General features: G+C 50.7%; 2 protein-coding genes across 8 annotated transcripts in view; one reads left to right on the forward strand and one right to left on the reverse strand.

Moving 5' to 3' along the window:
- Window positions 1-3,912, reverse strand: part of Tmcc1 (transmembrane and coiled-coil domain family 1) — a 173,291-nt gene extending 169,379 nt beyond the window's left edge. For 4 of the 7 annotated variants that reach the window (XM_063286097.1, XM_039109036.2, XM_063286099.1 and 1 more), the window contains exon 1: window positions 3,685-3,821. The gene's annotated coding sequence lies outside the window, so the exon portion shown is untranslated. 7 annotated transcript variants of the gene reach the window in all.
- Window positions 3,913-4,518: 606 nt separating this feature from the next.
- Window positions 4,519-12,784, forward strand: part of Washc2c (WASH complex subunit 2C) — an 85,439-nt gene continuing 77,173 nt past the window's right edge. The window contains exon 1 of the mRNA XM_063285891.1: window positions 4,519-4,657. The gene's annotated coding sequence lies outside the window, so the exon portion shown is untranslated. The remainder of the gene's footprint in view (window positions 4,658-12,784) is intronic.

Raw genomic sequence — 12,784 nt, forward strand, 5'->3', positions numbered from 1 at the left:
GCACCCACTTAACATACCAGCTGACTTCTGCTAAGATGTGACCAGTATTCAAGGGCAAAGAACATGACAGCTGTTCCCTAGAGCCATAACAGGAAATACCAATAGGGAAAGACAGGAAGCAGGTGGCAAGTTCTTCTCAACAACTTTTCACAGGACAGGGTACATATATTGGTTACTTTTTGTCCCATGCATGTCCTTAGCTACAAGTCACCTTAACATTCACAGTACGGCTATAAGCATTTATTCATGTGGTGGAGACTTAATTTAACAATAGAATTAAAGTCTGAATGGAGCTAACAACCCATAGGAATTCACCATCTCCCACACTCTGCTAGAGATTAGGTAACTATTTTTAAAAAGCAAAGGGTTTGGAGGCCTGCATATCTGCATAAAAATTCCTTTCTTCTGTTTCTTCCTCCAGTGAAGCTTGGTGTCTCCTGGTCTTTAACGCACATAAAACTCTAAATGATTATATATACAAAAAATGCACACTATTTTCTGAGTAGTTTAGAGGGTTGTCAAGCAGTCTGCAATTTACGTGAGTGATTTCTGTTCACACACCAATGCTAGAGCCTAAGCCCAGAATGAGATACAACCATGTGCAGGCTCCCTCCTAGGCAAAAAGATCAAATCTCACAGGATGAACATTCTAATAATTATATTTATAAACAGCATAGACTTACCTGGAAGTCATGAATTTTCTGCATTAAAGCTGTTTATATATAGGCTAGAAAACCACTCTGAACATTTAAAGAAAGTAACTAAGTGAGATTTAATTTTCTTTAAATTCTTAAGATTTTAAAATAGCTAGGCATGGTGGTGAATAGGCAGATAGATCTCTGAGATCTTTTAGGCCAGCCTGGTCTACATAGTTCCAGAACAGCCAGGGCTACACAGAAAAACCCTGTTTCAAAAAACAAACAAAAATATTCTATAAAAATATTTTTTTAAATATGATGGAGAATAGCAATAAGCTAGTTGAATGCAACAGGATGAAAAAAAGACCCAAAGGTTGGGCCAGTGAGATAGGTCAGTAGATAAAGGTACTTACTGGTAATCTTGATAAGAAAGAACCAACTCTCACAAGTTATCCTCTGACCTCTACACACATGCGATGATATACACAGAAGCATGCATGCATACATACATGCATACATACATACAGGCACAAGAGCAGAAATGGCATGGTGTGTGGGGAAGTTCTATATAAGGAACATGGTCATCTCTTCACACTGCCACCTGTCAGGAAAGCTCTTCCATTTTCAGGTCACTCAAGTTCTCCCTAGCCAGGCTTCTCTGAGCAACCCTCCACGAGTTACTCGTCATATTAGCTTTTTTTTCTATACAAATTCAGTTTCAGCTTGCCCCAGGTTTCTAAGTGGCTTGTAAACTAAGATTAATTTTACATATTTAAATTGTTGAAGGAGGAAAGAATGAGCATTTCATGACATGTGAAAACTGAGTGAAATTCAAGTTTCTGTGGCCAAGTTTAACTGGAAAATAAACATGCCAGTCCACTTTCTGTCTGTCGCTGCACACACTGAAACATAACTGCGTGGCTATAACAGAGGCTGTGTGCCTCAAAGTCTAAAATGTTTACTTTCCTCTTCACAAGCAAACAGCAATGAGCCCAGAGAGCTTACTGCCCTGTCTTACAATCCCTGAATGGTGGTGTCTGCTTATTTGTCATTATTCCTGAGCTCCACACCCAGAATGCAGCTTACTGAGGCAAAAGCCTTGTTTTGTTCCTTTATTATAATCTAGAAAGAACTCTGGGCCAAAGTAAAGGCTCTGGTGAATAAATGAATGGTCCATAAATGTCACTGACTTTATGCTTTCTCCTATAGAAAAAGGGGTCTTATTCTAGTAGAGATAAACCAAATAGTTCAAATTATTGGTGTTCACCAACTAGTGAAGAGACTGAAACTCCAGCATTTTTATGTTCATGAAAGACTCAACCGAGAGGTGACATAACACTGTCAGCTGTCTGTGCTTCTGTTTATCTTAAGATGCAAACACTCTGAGAAATCTCATTTCCGTACAGAGTACACAGCACAGACACCATGTCAGATCTTTAATGAACATCCACAATTACAAGAGATCTAGATCATGTGCTAATGAATTTTTAATATCTAGAATTTTCCTGTGGGGCTCATCAACTATCTAGTCTGTAAGCAGATGAAAATTCTTTAGAAATTAAAAGGTTACCACCCACAAACCAGCAGCAGCTTTTTAATCTTTCTCTACTAGCCTGAGTGGGTGTGTGAGTTCAAAACACACCAACCAACTCTGTTGGTGGAGGGCTAGGTACTGTTCAGTTAAAATCCCACCTCTAAGTATCTCTGTTACATGACACTGGTAATACTACCACCCACTCAATTTCAGTCTCAATCTTCTAATCTGTAAATGAAGGTGGAGGGGATAAGACCCCACCTCTTGGAGGAATTTTACATAAATGAAGGTGGGGGGGGATAAGACCCCACCACATAAATAAAGATGGAGGGGATAAGACCCCACCTCTTGGAGGAAATTTAAATCACTAACATTTCCATTAAAGTTCTTTTCCTCCAAGCTTTGTGACAATTTCTATATGCAAATTCTATATACTCAAAGACAAAGGTTTAGTTGAATTTCTAAAATTTAAGATACTGGATAGAGACAGGAACAAATCAAACTTGTGCTTTATTTTAAAGTTGTTACCTGCTTTTTCAGTCTTGGGGTTTTTATTGTGTTTGCTTTTCTTTCTGTTTTTTTTTTTTTTTCTTAAAAGAAAAGCCAATTTAGGAATTCCAGCCCTTCACAGGGACGCATGTGCACATGGATCTTTTGACAACTATGTCAGGCTTACAACAACCATTTTAAATGGGGTACATGTTTTTTTTTTTTTTTTTTTTTTCTACAACCTAAGCCTGGACATTGGTTACCATCTACCAAGACTAAGGTAAAACGTGACACCAAAGCAAAAAACAATACTCTCCAACAGCTTAGGTGGGCTACCCCCACCTCGCCCCGAAGCCCAGCAGCAGATCCACTAGGGGAATCTCCATCAACATTGTCCAGGGATGGTGTGGGACAGACACTGAACCACTAGACCAACACCATCCATACTTTGGCTGAGGCTGAAATCTCAGGTTTTGTAGCGAAATGCATCTCACTGCAGCCCCCACCGCTCTCCACGAAAAGGGTTAATAAAGGGCACCCTAGGACCAAGACTGGCCCACCTAGACTCCCACCTCACCTATTCTCCGCAGGACCGTGGGCTTCCTCCTCCAAGTTAAACCACGAGTTCAAAATCAAAACAAAAGGTGCAAGACTGGTTTCAGGTGGCAAGGGCTGACTTTTGGTGGCCAACTTATGGGGACCGCAGGGCCGGACGAGCGAGGGCTCTAAGAAATCGGTAGCCGGGAGGCCTTGGGCCTTGGGCGCGAGTCCTCACACGCCCCTCGCTCAGCTCGGCCCAGAGGGGAGTCGGGAAAGTGCCCGGGCGGGGGCGGAGGAGGGGGTTGTCCCAATGACAGGCAGAAAGCCCGGAGACGCAGGGTCCAGCCGGAGACCCGGAGCTTCGGCGACACCAGAGCAGCCAAAGGTCCGAGCCGCGCCAGGCCTCGAGGAGGCCCGGTCGCCGCAACGGGCCACGCTAGAGAGACCGCCCGTCCCCACCCACGGCCTGGGCCAGTCACTCACCGGTGGAGAGACGACGGACAGCCGGCGTCTCCGCCAGCGCCGTGGCTCGGTCTCCAGCGCCGGCTCCTGCAGCTGCGGCCGCCGCGCCCGGTCCATCCCCACCCCGACCACCCCCCCCTCCCGGCCCGCCCCCCCGCGCCGCCTCAGCCGCCACCGCCTCCGCCGCCGCTGCCACGGCCCCGGCGCGCGAACGCGAAACAGCGCGAGGGAACGACAGCGAGAACGGGAGCGCGCGCCCAGTCGCCACAGCCGCCCACAACCTCCACCTCCTGCTGACAGCGCATGCGCAAGGCGGTGCCGAGCGGGAACGCGCACGCCGTGGGGGCGTGACCTGACCCAGAGGTGTAGCCACGCCTCAGGCCTGCCAACCCACGCGGGCGCAGGTCCAGTAAGCTGAGGCGCTGCAGGTGGTGCGGCGTCCTCCACGTGAGTTCTTCCTATCCCTTACTGCAGTTCGGAAGCTGAAGCACTTCAGCATCTCGCCTCTTCGTCTCTCGGCTTGTGGTTCCTTAGCTTCTCTTATCCTTAGCCTCTCAACCCCTCGGACTGTGGGCTCTTCAGCCTCTGGGAGCCACGTATCCTCAGCCCCTCTCTGGTTTTCGGGTCCCTGAGAGCCTCAGCAACTCAGACCAGCTGCCCTACGATACAGGCCAAGGCTAATTTCTGAGTCCCACTCCCCGAGTTGCACAATATTCTCTCTGCCTTGATTCTCAGGGCCTTCCACGTAGCGGACTGGCTTTACGTCAGAAATCACCAATGAAGAAACCCCTAGTAGCTCCCAGCCCATCCCTTTAATTATCGGGATGTCTCTTAACTCAGTCGACCGTCACTCAGATGGGTAAGCTTCTTCCCGTGTTGGAGGATCTGTGAGTCCAAGACCGGAATAAACAGTCTTTGGCCTCGTGATGTAGTTGGGGATGATGGAGCTACAGTCCAACTTAACAACCCTTCAGGTGGAAAAAGTGCACTTCAGGTGGGTGAGGACATGGCATGGCCAGAAGGGGAGCTAAGGCCCCACTGGACAGGGTGCAGTCTCGATGTAGACTGCAAGTGAAAGTAGGTAGGAAAGCAGGGGTAGGAACAGGTTTGGGACTTCTGAGAGTTTCAGGAAGCCTTTGAGGTTTTCTTCAGCTGCGGTTGCAGGCTAGGAACTTGATTATTATGACTGATTTTAAATTAGTACGCAGGCATGTGAAAAGTGGCCTGGATGAGGGAGGTCAGTCAGGAAGCAACTGGCAAGATAGTTAAGGCAAAGAGGGAGTGTGGTCATAGAGAAAAACATTGGGGGGGGGGTGTAAAATGGATACGTTTTGATGGCTTGAAGGAAGAGTGAAGGAGAAGGAGGTGGCAGAGTTGACTCAGATTTGAGGGTGGCAAGGATGAGCTTGCATATGTAAAAGGCAGCATAAATGAAGCCTCTAAGGAGAGTGATCAGGAAATGAAGGATAAGCACGTATGCCATTGTAAAAGAGCAAACTAAATGTTTAAAAATGAGTGATAAACCTAAAGATGAAACCGACAAGAAAGAAGAGAATTGTAGAAAAGTCTTTGTATCCGTGAGTTAGGCAAAGATTTCTTTTAAAGGCGTGAACCATAAATGACATTATTTGGTAAGTTAAATTTTTATGAAAATTTATGTTGTTTATAAACATTGGAGTAGTTAAAAAAAAGCAAAGTATTGATGAGAAATGAACTCAGAAAGTAGAATATATCCAATGAAAGTCTTGTCCCCAGGATATGTAAGACCTTTTCTTTCAGTGCTAAAGATTGAACCAACCTACTAAGTTAAGTGCTAAACTACAGTTACCTCACCTGCCCTAAATAATAAAACAACCAACCCGTAAAACAGTAGACAAAAAGCTTAGGTAAGTACTTCACAAGATGTAAAAATGGCTGTTAAACAACAAAAAGGTAACATTTTACATGTCTAGAGATTTGCTGTTTCAAACCACAAGATACACACTGTCATTTGAGTAGCTACATTTAAAAAATGGTGACTACCTGTTACACTCCTCTCCTCAGCCATACTTAATTTTAAAAAACAAAATTATAAAAAAGAAAAGAAATAAAAAGCTAAATGTCTTAGCGTTCTGTTGCTGTGACGAGACACCATGACCAAGACAACTTTAAGGAAAGGAAATATATAATTTAGGTTTGCTTACTTTTTTCCAGGTTTAATACACTATCAGCAAGGCAGGTAGCAGGCAGACATGGTACTGGAGAAGTAGCCTAGAATTCTACATCTGGATCTACAAACAGCAGAAGGATATAGTGACTAGGCCTGACTTGGGCCCTTAAAGAAAAGTCAAAGCATGTCGGGAGAGAGACACACTTCCTTCAACAAGGCCACTCCTATTTCAACAAAGACATACCTCCTAATCCTTCCCAAGTAGTGCTACTAACCATTATACATGAGTGTTTGGGAGCCATTCTCACTTAACCCACCACAGCAAGTCATGCTTCCACTTAACATGATATAATGGGAAAAAACCAAAAACTAAAACCACAAAACACCAATGCTTTCCTCAGAAGAGAATGCAGAGTCCTTAGATCATCTTCTCCCCCAGCCTTTGATAACTGCAAGATGAAAGCATTAATATACTATGGTACAAAGTTAACTTAGGTATATGTCTCCACTGAACCATAGCAATTTCATTTTCCCCTAAACAATAAGGACTAGTCATTACAGCCTCTACAGGACTTTTTTTTTTTTTTTTTTTTTTTTTTTTTGCCTATTGAGATGGCAAAAGTGACCCAGTGTGACCCTGGGACAGAAGAGCTGGCCATTGCTCCTTCTTGATGAAATCAGTAGTCAAGGGACTCTTCTTGTTCTGCCAGCTACCTTTATCCGTCAGTCCCAACCCTGAAGCAGTTGTATATCTTCGTCTGTTCCTGTGTATGATTCAGAACTACTGTACTAGGAATTAGACCTAGACTGATTGTTGCCTTTCACAGTTCACAGGAAATACAGGCTGCTAGAGACAAGGCATAGGAGCCACTTCCTTGTGCAACTTAGATCTTCAAAGTCCATTTGTGCTATTATGCGTTTACAGTTTTATCTCTGGATTGGCTTAACACTGACTTTAAACTCAGGGAACATTGTAATTAGCTGTTCTGTGAGTCAGTATTCAGTGTCTGACAATGCTCATCAAGCTTGAGGTATCTCTCAAGAGGAGAGTGTTTATCCACAGAGGAAGAAAGGACTTTTTCCCAAATTCAAAGAATCTGCACAGCAGATTCCCTCATGGGCCTGCCAATGGCTCTAAACACTTCCATCAGCTCAAAGAAGTTCAGGGCCATTCGCTCAAGACCTCCTTCTGACAGTATTTAATTAGGAATATTCAATGGCTTATCATGCCTTAGACTACCACTTTCCCTAATCCTCTTTGTACCTACCGGGGAAACAGGGTTATTAGCATCTTTAGTATTATCAGAGACTTCTCACTATGTACCCCTGACTGTTCTGGAGCGCGTAGAGATCCACCTGCCTCCTCTGCCTCTGCCTCTGCCTCTGCCTCTGCCTCTGCCTCTGCCTCTGCCTCTGCCTCTGCCTCTGCCTCTGCCTCTGCCTCTGCCTCTGCCTCTGCCTCTGCCTCTGCCTCTGCCTCTGCCTCTGCCTCTGCCTCTGCCTCTGCCTCTGCCTCTGCCTCTGCCTCTGCCTCTGCCTCTGCCTCTGCCTCTGCCTCTGCCTCTGCCTCTGCCTCTGCCTCTGCCTCTGCCTCTGCCTCTGCCTCTGCCTCTGCCTCTGCCTCTGCCTCTGCCTCTGCCTCTGCCTCTGCCTCTGCCTCTGCCTCTGCCTCTGCCTCTGCCTCTGCCTCTGCCTCTGCCTCTGCCTCTGCCTCTGCCTCTGCCTCTGCCTCTGCCTCTGCCTCTGCCTCTGCCTCTGCCTCTGCCTCTGCCTCTGCCTCTGCCTCTGCCTCTGCCTCTGCCTCTGCCTCTGCCTCTGCCTCTGCCTCTGCCTCTGCCTCTGCCTCTGCCTCTGCCTCTGCCTCTGCCTCTGCCTCTGCCTCTGCCTCTGCCTCTGCCTCTGCCTCTGCCTCTGCCTCTGCCTCTGCCTCTGCCTCTGCCTCTGCCTCTGCCTCTGCCTCTGCCTCTGCCTCTGCCTCTGCCTCTGCCTCTGCCTCTGCCTCTGCCTCTGCCTCTGCCTCTGCCTCTGCCTCTGCCTCTGCCTCTGCCTCTGCCTCTGCCTCTGCCTCTGCCTCTGCCTCTGCCTCTGCCTCTGCCTCTGCCTCTGCCTCTGCCTCTGCCTCTGCCTCTGCCTCTGCCTCTGCCTCTGCCTCTGCCTCTGCCTCTGCCTCTGCCTCTGCCTCTGCCTCTGCCTCTGCCTCTGCCTCTGCCTCTGCCTCTGCCTCTGCCTCTGCCTCTGCCTCTGCCTCTGCCTCTGCCTCTGCCTCTGCCTCTGCCTCTGCCTCTGCCTCTGCCTCTGCCTCTGCCTCTGCCTCTGCCTCTGCCTCTGCCTCTGCCTCTGCCTCTGCCTCTGCCTCTGCCTCTGCCTCTGCCTCTGCCTCTGCCTCTGCCTCTGCCTCTGCCTCTGCCTCTGCCTCTGCCTCTGCCTCTGCCTCTGCCTCTGCCTCTGCCTCTGCCTCTGCCTCTGCCTCTGCCTCTGCCTCTGCCTCTGCCTCTGCCTCTGCCTCTGCCTCTGCCTCTGCCTCTGCCTCTGCCTCTGCCTCTGCCTCTGCCTCTGCCTCTGCCTCTGCCTCTGCCTCTGCCTCTGCCTCTGCCTCTGCCTCTGCCTCTGCCTCTGCCTCTGCCTCTGCCTCTGCCTCTGCCTCTGCCTCTGCCTCTGCCTCTGCCTCTGCCTCTGCCTCTGCCTCTGCCTCTGCCTCTGCCTCTGCCTCTGCCTCTGCCTCTGCCTCTGCCTCTGCCTCTGCCTCTGCCTCTGCCTCTGCCTCTGCCTCTGCCTCTGCCTCTGCCTCTGCCTCTGCCTCTGCCTCTGCCTCTGCCTCTGCCTCTGCCTCTGCCTCTGCCTCTGCCTCTGCCTCTGCCTCTGCCTCTGCCTCTGCCTCTGCCTCTGCCTCTGCCTCTGCCTCTGCCTCTGCCTCTGCCTCTGCCTCTGCCTCTGCCTCTGCCTCTGCCTCTGCCTCTGCCTCTGCCTCTGCCTCTGCCTCTGCCTCTGCCTCTGCCTCTGCCTCTGCCTCTGCCTCTGCCTCTGCCTCTGCCTCTGCCTCTGCCTCTGCCTCTGCCTCTGCCTCTGCCTCTGCCTCTGCCTCTGCCTCTGCCTCTGCCTCTGCCTCTGCCTCTGCCTCTGCCTCTGCCTCTGCCTCTGCCTCTGCCTCTGCCTCTGCCTCTGCCTCTGCCTCTGCCTCTGCCTCTGCCTCTGCCTCTGCCTCTGCCTCTGCCTCTGCCTCTGCCTCTGCCTCTGCCTCTGCCTCTGCCTCTGCCTCTGCCTCTGCCTCTGCCTCTGCCTCTGCCTCTGCCTCTGCCTCTGCCTCTGCCTCTGCCTCTGCCTCTGCCTCTGCCTCTGCCTCTGCCTCTGCCTCTGCCTCTGCCTCTGCCTCTGCCTCTGCCTCTGCCTCTGCCTCTGCCTCTGCCTCTGCCTCTGCCTCTGCCTCTGCCTCTGCCTCTGCCTCTGCCTCTGCCTCTGCCTCTGCCTCTGCCTCTGCCTCTGCCTCTGCCTCTGCCTCTGCCTCTGCCTCTGCCTCTGCCTCTGCCTCTGCCTCTGCCTCTGCCTCTGCCTCTGCCTCTGCCTCTGCCTCTGCCTCTGCCTCTGCCTCTGCCTCTGCCTCTGCCTCTGCCTCTGCCTCTGCCTCTGCCTCTGCCTCTGCCTCTGCCTCTGCCTCTGCCTCTGCCTCTGCCTCTGCCTCTGCCTCTGCCTCTGCCTCTGCCTCTGCCTCTGCCTCTGCCTCTGCCTCTGCCTCTGCCTCTGCCTCTGCCTCTGCCTCTGCCTCTGCCTCTGCCTCTGCCTCTGCCTCTGCCTCTGCCTCTGCCTCTGCCTCTGCCTCTGCCTCTGCCTCTGCCTCTGCCTCTGCCTCTGCCTCTGCCTCTGCCTCTGCCTCTGCCTCTGCCTCTGCCTCTGCCTCTGCCTCTGCCTCTGCCTCTGCCTCTGCCTCTGCCTCTGCCTCTGCCTCTGCCTCTGCCTCTGCCTCTGCCTCTGCCTCTGCCTCTGCCTCTGCCTCTGCCTCTGCCTCTGCCTCTGCCTCTGCCTCTGCCTCTGCCTCTGCCTCTGCCTCTGCCTCTGCCTCTGCCTCTGCCTCTGCCTCTGCCTCTGCCTCTGCCTCTGCCTCTGCCTCTGCCTCTGCCTCTGCCTCTGCCTCTGCCTCTGCCTCTGCCTCTGCCTCTGCCTCTGCCTCTGCCTCTGCCTCTGCCTCTGCCTCTGCCTCTGCCTCTGCCTCTGCCTCTGCCTCTGCCTCTGCCTCTGCCTCTGCCTCTGCCTCTGCCTCTGCCTCTGCCTCTGCCTCTGCCTCTGCCTCTGCCTCTGCCTCTGCCTCTGCCTCTGCCTCTGCCTCTGCCTCTGCCTCTGCCTCTGCCTCTGCCTCTGCCTCTGCCTCTGCCTCTGCCTCTGCCTCTGCCTCTGCCTCTGCCTCTGCCTCTGCCTCTGCCTCTGCCTCTGCCTCTGCCTCTGCCTCTGCCTCTGCCTCTGCCTCTGCCTCTGCCTCTGCCTCTGCCTCTGCCTCTGCCTCTGCCTCTGCCTCTGCCTCTGCCTCTGCCTCTGCCTCTGCCTCTGCCTCTGCCTCTGCCTCTGCCTCTGCCTCTGCCTCTGCCTCTGCCTCTGCCTCTGCCTCTGCCTCTGCCTCTGCCTCTGCCTCTGCCTCTGCCTCTGCCTCTGCCTCTGCCTCTGCCTCTGCCTCTGCCTCTGCCTCTGCCTCTGCCTCTGCCTCTGCCTCTGCCTCTGCCTCTGCCTCTGCCTCTGCCTCTGCCTCTGCCTCTGCCTCTGCCTCTGCCTCTGCCTCTGCCTCTGCCTCTGCCTCTGCCTCTGCCTCTGCCTCTGCCTCTGCCTCTGCCTCTGCCTCTGCCTCTGCCTCTGCCTCTGCCTCTGCCTCTGCCTCTGCCTCTGCCTCTGCCTCTGCCTCTGCCTCTGCCTCTGCCTCTGCCTCTGCCTCTGCCTCTGCCTCTGCCTCTGCCTCTGCCTCTGCCTCTGCCTCTGCCTCTGCCTCTGCCTCTGCCTCTGCCTCTGCCTCTGCCTCTGCCTCTGCCTCTGCCTCTGCCTCTGCCTCTGCCTCTGCCTCTGCCTCTTGAAAGTGCTGAGGTCAAAGTCATGCACCATCACACCCAACCCTCATACCAATTTATAAAGCTCTTTTTTTTTTAAAGATTTATTTTATGTATATGAGTACACTGTAACTATGTTCAGACACACCAGAAGAGGGCATCAGATCCCATTACAGATGGTTGTGAGCCACCATGTGGTTGCTGGGAATTGAACTCAGGACCTCTGGAAGAGCAGCCAGTGCTCTTAACCACTGAGCCATCCCTCCAGCCCTATAAAGCTCTTAAGATTGTGTTTGATAAGTTATTTCTTCACCAGTGAAATGAGCCAATTCAAGCCAGATTATAGTATATTAAATGCAAGTTTATTGGGAAGCTGCTCTCTGGTGAGTTCACTGGCCCCAAGGACTTGAGGCCAGGGGAGTTGCCATGGGGAGGGAGAGAGGGGAAGAGAAAGAGAGAAAGAACACAGAGATAAGAGGAGGAGAGAAGACCAAAATGTCTGGACTTTATAGGGAGGAGCCTCTGCACAAATGCAGCCCAGCCCCTGGGCTGTAAAGTTCAGGGCTGGGGTGTGGTATACCAAGTAGGGACTGAGAGAGAACCTGGAGGCCAGGTCTGCTTGGTATGTAAAATATGCACCTCAGTACCTTTAGGGGCAGGGGTCTGAAACCAAACAGTATTCCTGGGCCAGAGAAGGTAAAGGTGCTTGCCTCACAAGCCTGACAACCTGAGTTCTATCTCCAGATGCCTCAGTGGAAGGAGGAAACAGCTCGTAAAAGTTGTCCTCTGACCTCTACATATGCATCATGGTACTGATGACCCTTCTACCGTGATAACCAATAAGTACAGATTTTTTAAATATGTATCTTTTTCTATTTTCCTTGGTCAGGATGGAACTCAGTAGTAGAGTACTTGCCTAAACAGGCATAAGGCCTTGGGTTTCATCCCAAACACTGAAAAGGGAAAAAAAAAAGATTTTAAAATAATTTGGAGAGCTAGAGAGATGGCCCAGTGATTAAGAGCACTGACTGCTCTTCCAGAGGTCCTGAGTTCAATTCCCAGCAACCACATGGTGGCTCACATCCATCTGTAATGGGATCTGATGCCCTCTTCTGGTATGTCTGAAGATAGCTACAGTGTATGTATATATAATAAATAAATAAATCTTTAAAAAATAACTTGGAAAGCCAGATGTTAATTTCAGTCTCTCCAACATGGAAAATACTAGAAAAAGATTTCAATTCACTCTTTGTGTAACAACAGTAACAAACCCTAAACTTAAACTTTTCTTATCCTACATTGTACATCACTGTCTGTCAGTCTGTCTCTCTCTCTCCGTATTGCACTCCCTCTCTCCACCCTCTGCGTGTGTGTGTGTGTTCTGTTCTCTCTCTCCTCTCTCTCTCTCTCTCTCTCTCTCTCTCTCTCTCTCTCTCTCTCTCTGTGTGTGTGTGTGTGTGTGTGTGTGTGTGTGTGTGTGTGTGTGTTTTATAATCAGATGGAACCCAGGACATCCTGCATTCTAAGGACCCAGACTACCAGTTAAATCCTTAGTGCCTACAAAGTCAGTATACAAATAAAAACAGACAGGGGCTGGGATATAGCTTCATGGTAGAATGCCCTATCCCTAGGACCCCTTTAAACACACCATGGATGCCTTTAATTCTTGAAGAAAGTAACTTTTTCAGTTTCTGTCTAGAACTTCACTATTCACAGTGTGGTCCCTGGACCTACAACAGAATATCACCTGAAAGTAGGTAGAAGTGAAGCATCCCAGCTCCATTTTAACAGAACCTCACAAGCATTTCACATGTGCAGTACAATTCAGAAAGCACCATTAGCTTGGGTTGGTGGCATGTGTCTTTAATCCCAGCATTAAGAAGGCAGAAGCAAGCAGATAACGGAATTTGAGGCCAGCCTAGTTTACTAGTGAGATCTTGTCTTAAAAAAA

The sequence above is a fragment of the Rattus norvegicus genome, chromosome 4 (assembly GCF_036323735.1).
Source record: "Rattus norvegicus strain BN/NHsdMcwi chromosome 4, GRCr8, whole genome shotgun sequence".
In the NCBI taxonomy this organism is placed as follows: domain Eukaryota; kingdom Metazoa; phylum Chordata; class Mammalia; order Rodentia; family Muridae; genus Rattus; species Rattus norvegicus.